The following is a 7,139-nucleotide window of genomic DNA, read 5'->3' on the forward strand; positions in this document are numbered from 1 at the left end:
ATAGGTCTGGCAAAGAACAAAAAAACCAAAACAGAGAAGGATTTCCTCCCACTGGCAGTGCTGTCACTCACCTGGTATCAGCTACTGGGCACAATCACCCGTTCAGTCCTGAATCTGCCCTACATCTAATGGAAATATGGTGCCAAAAGTGATGTTGTCTTTACTAAGCATGTGCTAACTGTTTCAAAAGGAGAATAGTTCTACATTCTAGCACAGTTCCATAAACCTTCATATAATAGTGGTACAATAGGATATTTTCTCAATAGAATTGGGATGGGTATGTTTGAAACTATGAGATACATAAAGCACATGATAGGGAAGTTTATGCAGAGTTTTAAGGTCTGTTTTTACCCACTGACTATGCAAGTATTTTTAATGTTGTGCTGTGTTTTAGTGTGCTATGTGCCAAACAATGATAGTTGAACTGAGCAAGGGAGATGACTTCATTTGTTGTTAAAAAAGAATTTTTTCACATGACCTAAGTCACACGGCTAATCTAAGTCACTAGCTGTATTTTCAAAATCTATCTTCTTTTCTCTACAATAATTTCTTCTATCGGTTCTGACATTAACTTGCTGCATTTGATTTCAAGTTTGGTTACAAGATTTTTCTTGCATGTGTATCATTTTGTCCAAATGTTGCTCTCACCTGCTGCTAAAAGAATAATAGCAACAATAACAATTTTGTAATCTGTTGAAAATCAATGATTCGTGCTGGCTAAAGTATTTCACAATTCCTGAGTAGTTTGTTATTTTTAATTTATTATGTATTTTGCTAATGTTAGGGTGAGTCATAGTTAGTGGGGAAGACTGTCAGTAAATGAAGAACTGAAATCTTTATTGCTTTTCCATATTTTCTTTTTGAGTACAGCTTTGTTTGTTAGCTGGTTGTAAAACAAGAATTTGGAAGAGAACAGTAGAGGCACAGTACTCCAGTGAAAGAAATTACAACTTTGTTTTAATTTGTGAATGAAAATAGTTCCTTTCATTTGTGAATTTTCCTAGATTTTTCTAACTGTTGTGACAGTTTTAAATAGAAATTTTGCAAGAGATCTATAGGTATCTTTTCCCAATAAATTTGTTTAGACAGTCGAAGACGGTAAGCTTCCTCTGCACACTTCAGCGAATCTATATGGATTCTATGTATTAAAGTAGGAAAGTTAAATCTCACTGGGCTATGAAAATATGGCTTCAAAAAGCATTTATCTGCGCATAAAAAATTCTAAATGCTTATGACATTATACGTAGAAAATTATGATCACTATGTATTTCCTGTATGACTTGATAGTAATGTCTTCCTTTCTTTGTGTTTTGCCAGGCCTCTCAGACTTCTCTTTGGACATAACTTACCCTCATTCCCTGTATGTTTTTAATATTTCATTTCTCTGTAACTTCTTGGTTTTGGGCATCGATGTCTCCCTGACTATAACTGTTGCTCCCTCTGCCCCTTTCTTCTCTTTTCTGTGTCCTTCTTATGTCTTTTTATGTTGTCTAATGCTTTCCAAGTCATTCTGTTCCATGCATCCTCTTCCAGGTACCGCGCCATTTTCTTTCCTCAACACTCTGGTTTATTTAGAAATTCACTTACAGTGCATCGCTCAGCTCCATCTACAGGCTTAGGAATAAAGCCTGTTGTAACTAAGCACCCTAACAAAATATTTTTGCAGTGCACATAAGTCCTCTGTGTGGGAGGCCAACTTTTCAAATGTGCAGTGCATCATTTGAAAAATTCCCTTGGGGCTCTAACCTTGTAGGCAAATCTCTTAGAATCTGGTTCCAAATGGCTTTTCATGGTGAGCTGTCCAGACAGTGTCTGCTCAGCAAGGCTGCCTTTTAGCAGGCCAGAATCAAATCTTGGTTGTATCTGTACATGTATTTTATCCCAGCCCGAAGGAGGAGAACTTGGCCTGCTTCACCTGAAGTGCCAGTGCAGGAGGAGCCAGGACAAAAATCAGTGACTCCATTTTGACACAGGCAGGAAACAATGAGAGGGAGGGGGCCTTGTTTCTACGGCATAAATAATATTTTTGTGACTCCCGTATCATGATTCAGCAGCTCTGATGTCAATTTACAGTAACAAAGGAGACAGGAGATGGTGTGTGTGGGAAGGGGTGTTGACAAAAGCATCTTGTACAACTTCCTCTGGGCTCCCCAGCTGTGTTATCAGGGGTGGGCAGCTGTGTAGGACAAGCCCAGCATTAGGGGAGCAAAGCCCCAGACTGCTGAGAAGAGATCTGTGGCAATAGCAAGAAATGAGGGTGGTAGATAAGCTTTCAAACTCAGGATCTGACATCTTTGTGGTGCCACTGGCTCTGCCAACCAGCAGATGCATTTGCTCAGTGTAAGTAAATGTCCGTGATGGAAAAAATGCACTGTGCACTGTTCAGAGCAAACCCCATATCTGATGTGCAAAATCGGTGATGCTTAAAAATACAGGATGAAACTAAATATGTCCTGGTTGTTTAAAACGTTTTTAGATCCTTGCAATATTAATTCAGGATTGTTGTGCGTCTGTGTGTGTGTGTGTGTCTGTGTGAAATTTTTCAAGCTGCCTGGCCATGACAATAAAAAACTTCGAAAGAAATAGAAACTGAGATTCCACAGGACCTCTCAGTATGCCAAGAGGTTTGGCTTATGAGAACACAAAACAAAACATAAAATACAAAACATAGTATGAAGTTGTGGGGGAAAAATGATTTGGTAGTACTGTGTCTCACAACTTTTCTCAACTATCTTTTCTCTACCACTATTATATCTGATGCCATCCATATCCAACTACATTAAGATCAGTTTTCTAGACCCCATCTTTGCAATGCCATGCCTGCATCCCAGTTTTCTCCTGCTAAGACTTAATTTGAGTTGGTCTCTACACAAACTTTCTTGCCCCAGGCTGCTTTGTTACTCCTAATAATTCTTCTGGATGTCTCTGTTAAATTTACTTCTGTTTGCAACTTATCATCACTGTTCATAGTACCAGGAAACCATTGCTTCGTACTGGATTGCTCATCTTGGACATTGTGTGTGAATTGTTCTTTTTAACCAACACTTCAAGTTTCTCAGATGACTGGTAACAGTGAACGTTAGTTGAGCTTCAGTGCCAATTCTGTTCACTATTCTTGTTCTGAATCCTCCTCCGTAATAATGTCTGCCACCAAGTTGCACCGTTGCCTGTGGCACTCCCACTATTGCTGCAGTTCTGGGCTTCTTTGCCAACTAGAAAAGAAGAAAAAAAAAGGGCTTCCCCCACCTACTTTGAAGAACCTCAGATGAACTTTGCTATGAATTGCACTTTTTTCAGTGCCAGCTTTATACAACTTCTGTCACCTTAGACAAACAGAAATGGAAAAACCCTAATCTCATAGTTTTCTTCCGTCTTTGAGAATGTATTTCATAATGCAGCATGTCACATTGAAACATAGCAGGAGATATTCTCCTTGGTCTACTACAAACCTGTTCGTACCAACCTACTGAGTAGTTTTGTGTTTACCCACATGGAGACTGCATAGATTCATCAAGAGTCTGGAAGGAGACACGAAACCACTGATCTCTACACCACTGTGGCATCCTTGTAAGATGAAAACCAGACTAGGCTCTAATATCTGGACATAGAATTTGAGTGGTGAATACTAATAATGGATCCTCCTGCATTTAAGAAGCTGGAGAATTTAATTCTGTCTCTATATTACTACTTTGGAGATCCTTTTGCACACCATTAATGGTTTCATTACAGGGGCCTGATATTTAACCCTTTCTGCACACCATGCCTTAGAGTGTGAACACTAATCTTACAACTCTGCTGAGTGGTGGCTACTCCACTTACAGGATATGCAGCCCTGCATAGTCTGGAGCTTGCAGCACTCGGGGTGACTGACAGCACAGGTCCCACTACTTGCAGTAGCTGAGACTGTGAACCTTGGCACTAGCATTCAGAATATGGACCTCACTAGGGAGGGATGTAGATCTCACTCTGTGCGGAGAATGAAAGTTTGAATGTCGGTTGTAAAGTATTTGTATGTCTGCAACACTGATATGGAAACATCCATACTGAACTGCAGCCTGTCCTCTGTCAGCTGAGGGGCAGGAGCCGTTGTTTGGGCTGTACCCTGGAGACACGAAGATTATGTGTTAGGTTGCAGAAATCAGGGTTTTCACTACTGAGCACTGAAGAACATAAGAAAACCCTCTTACATGATCAGAACCAAGCATTAACTACATTTAGATGTAAGATGAAGACTGTATCAAACACATAGCACATACCCTTGGCAGGGTAATAGTGTGGCCTCATTGTTTAAGTCTGAAAGCTCAGCAAAGAACAAACCCATGCTGGTCTTCTGCTAGAGGTCTAGATTCTGCTAGACCTTCCAGCACTATTCATTGTTCAAAGTCATATAGATTTCCCTTCTTTTTCTCACTTACATTAGTTAAAACTAGGTAGAGCACATTTTCGGGATGAATCTCAGTTCTAATTTCTATAAATCCTCTATGGAACATCTGCCACATTTAACTCAGCTGCCCTGGCCTGTTCTCTGGCCATAGCTTTCCCAGACCAGGCCCATCTTTTTCCTTCTTTCCCCACCATGACACCGAAATCTGCCCTGACTAAATAGCACTCACCAGGCAGTCCAGTTATTCCTTACAAACACTAGTAAGGTGCAATGGGTCAGACTGAGCTCCCAGCTGGAAGTTGTGTGTCTGTGCATGGCGGCAGGCATAAGGGAGTCACTGGGGCCAGCGAACAAACTTGTGGTGCACACAGAGTTAATATGCTGACAGAAACACTGAGGTTTACATCTGAAAAACCAAATATAAAAATAATATGATGAGTAAGACTAAAATTCCCTGTTCTGAGCTTCCATGGGGCCAGATCCCCTCCCCCTCATTCAGGGCTCAGCAGTCACTTCTCCTTTTTTCTGTGCCTTGCAGAAATGTGTCCTGGGATGAGTCAGAGCAGGACTTCCAGGCAGTAGCATTACTGCACTTGGCTCCCACCAAACAGCAGGCAAAAATGCCCGCTGCTGGGGCCTCACAGCTCCTTTCATACACTTAGAGGGCTCTCCCTCTGTTTCACTTGTTACCTCTTGATACTGTTTTTTTCTGGAGCATAGCAAAGATTAGGTCAGAAAGGACCTCTGAAGGTCACATAGGCCAGTCTCCTGCTCAAAGCTTCACAATTTGATGAGGTTGCTCAAGGTCAAGGCCAGCTGAACCTCTGAAAATCTCCAAGAGATACCACAGCACCCGTAGACATCTCTTCCAGCGCCTGACCACCTTTATTGGGAAGAACTTTTAAAATCTCCCTGCCCTATCTGCATTCATGGTCTGTCCGTGTTTCTCTCTTTTGCCTGGGCCCCATCTATCAGTCCTTAATATCTCATACATCTGGAACCTCCAGAGATGTTTTTATGTACCCTCTCCAGAGATTTTGCTGGGGCTCTTGTACCTTCTCTTGGCAGTTAGTGCACTTTCAGGGCACCATTTATGTCCCACCCTTTTTCAAAAGCGACCTTCTGACTGCACAAGAAGAAAACAAAGGATAAGAATGTCCTGAGGACAGAGTGCAGAGAGCACTATTAGGTGTGAGGAAACATGAATTTACTAAGCCACTCTAACCCCTTTATTAGTAAGGGTTTTTTTTTGGTGGAAATCAGCTGTCAAAATGTCTTCCTAGAAAAGAACGCTCCCACGGTGGCTAGAGACCCAGGCTCCTCTGGAGGGTCCCCTCCTTCAACCAAGGCAGATGCTTGCCAGGCTCGCATGAGACACTCAGGGGCTAACTCCCACTGAGGCTGTGCTTGGCTAAAGGAAAGTCTCTCACAGACTCGGAGTGACTGAGGGAAGGTTTAGTACCATCCTTGGGCTTGGGGCTTCCCCATCCTGACAGCACACCACCTCAACTTCTCGGGGAGAGGCAACCAGCAGTACAGCCGTACCAGCCTCATTCCCCAACCCAGACTGTGCACAAAGCCCAGGTGCCACGCTGAGCTGCCAGCTGCGATGGCACAAGTTGTCACTAAGCTCTCACTGTAAAGTGCCACGTAACTCCCCACAGCATTTGGAGCCTTTTACAAAGGCCACTTATGTAGTATTACCCTTGGGTTTAATTGATTGTGTCCAGCAGCTGTGGGAAAGACCAGATCTACTCTACCAGGTGATATGTTCCTCCCTGCCCAGACGCTGGGTGAATTTCCCGATTTCCCGTCAGAAAGCAGCTTTATCTCCAGCTCGGGCAGGGCAAGGGGACGTTGTTCCGGGCGCACCGGCCTTGTTTCGCGGGCCGGCAGCACCTCCGTGCGGCGCCTCTGCAGAAACACCGCTCGGAGCGGAGCGGAGCGGAGCGCGGCTCCCCCGGCACCGCGGCCACCGGCTCCCGCTGCTGGGGGCTGCCAGCTCCAGAAACCGCAAGAAACAATCAGGTGTGCGAGAATAACTGATTTTCGAGTTTTCCTTTTATATTTATCCCATCATTTACTTCAGTTCGAACCCTGTAAACGGATTTTCAGATTGGTGACCCAGCCAATAATGTAAGACTTTATCGAAGTAGTACTTTAAAAAAAAAAAAAAAAACCACATAAAAAGGTGACTTTTAAAATCAAACTGTTTGCAGCATTTGTCATTAACTAATACTTTTGAGTGACTGAATTTTTCAGTAAACAAATTATTTGTCCACAATCTGTACAAAGCTCCACCAATATCTCTAGGCTTTTGTGGATGCACAACACACCACCTTTATGGGGGTTCTGTACAAGCTGTACCCCACGCCTCTGTCTCCATGGGTGCCAGTGAGCTGTAATGGGTTAACATTTTTTTTCTGGAAAGCTGCTTCAGTTCCATCATTGCCCCATTCTGGCAAGAAAGACACAAGACCATAATGCCTGTAAACAAGAGTAAACTTTGGAGACACCCGCGTAAAGGTATTAGAAAGGCAAGAACATCAGTTCCACGTTAAAGAGCACTGGGAGTACAGTGCCAGGTTTTGTTAGTCTGCCTTTAAAAGTGACCTGTTTTTTTTTTTTCTCTTCAGCTGAGGAAATAATTCAATAAAGAAAACAGAAACTTAAATGTCATTTTCAGAGAAAACAAGCTGAAGCAGCTCTGTGACTCAGGAGAGGCAGGAGAAGGTCCCAGCTCCAGTCATCTAGT

The sequence above is a fragment of the Columba livia genome, chromosome 5 (assembly GCF_036013475.1).
Source record: "Columba livia isolate bColLiv1 breed racing homer chromosome 5, bColLiv1.pat.W.v2, whole genome shotgun sequence".
Classification (NCBI taxonomy): Eukaryota; Metazoa; Chordata; class Aves; order Columbiformes; family Columbidae; genus Columba; species Columba livia.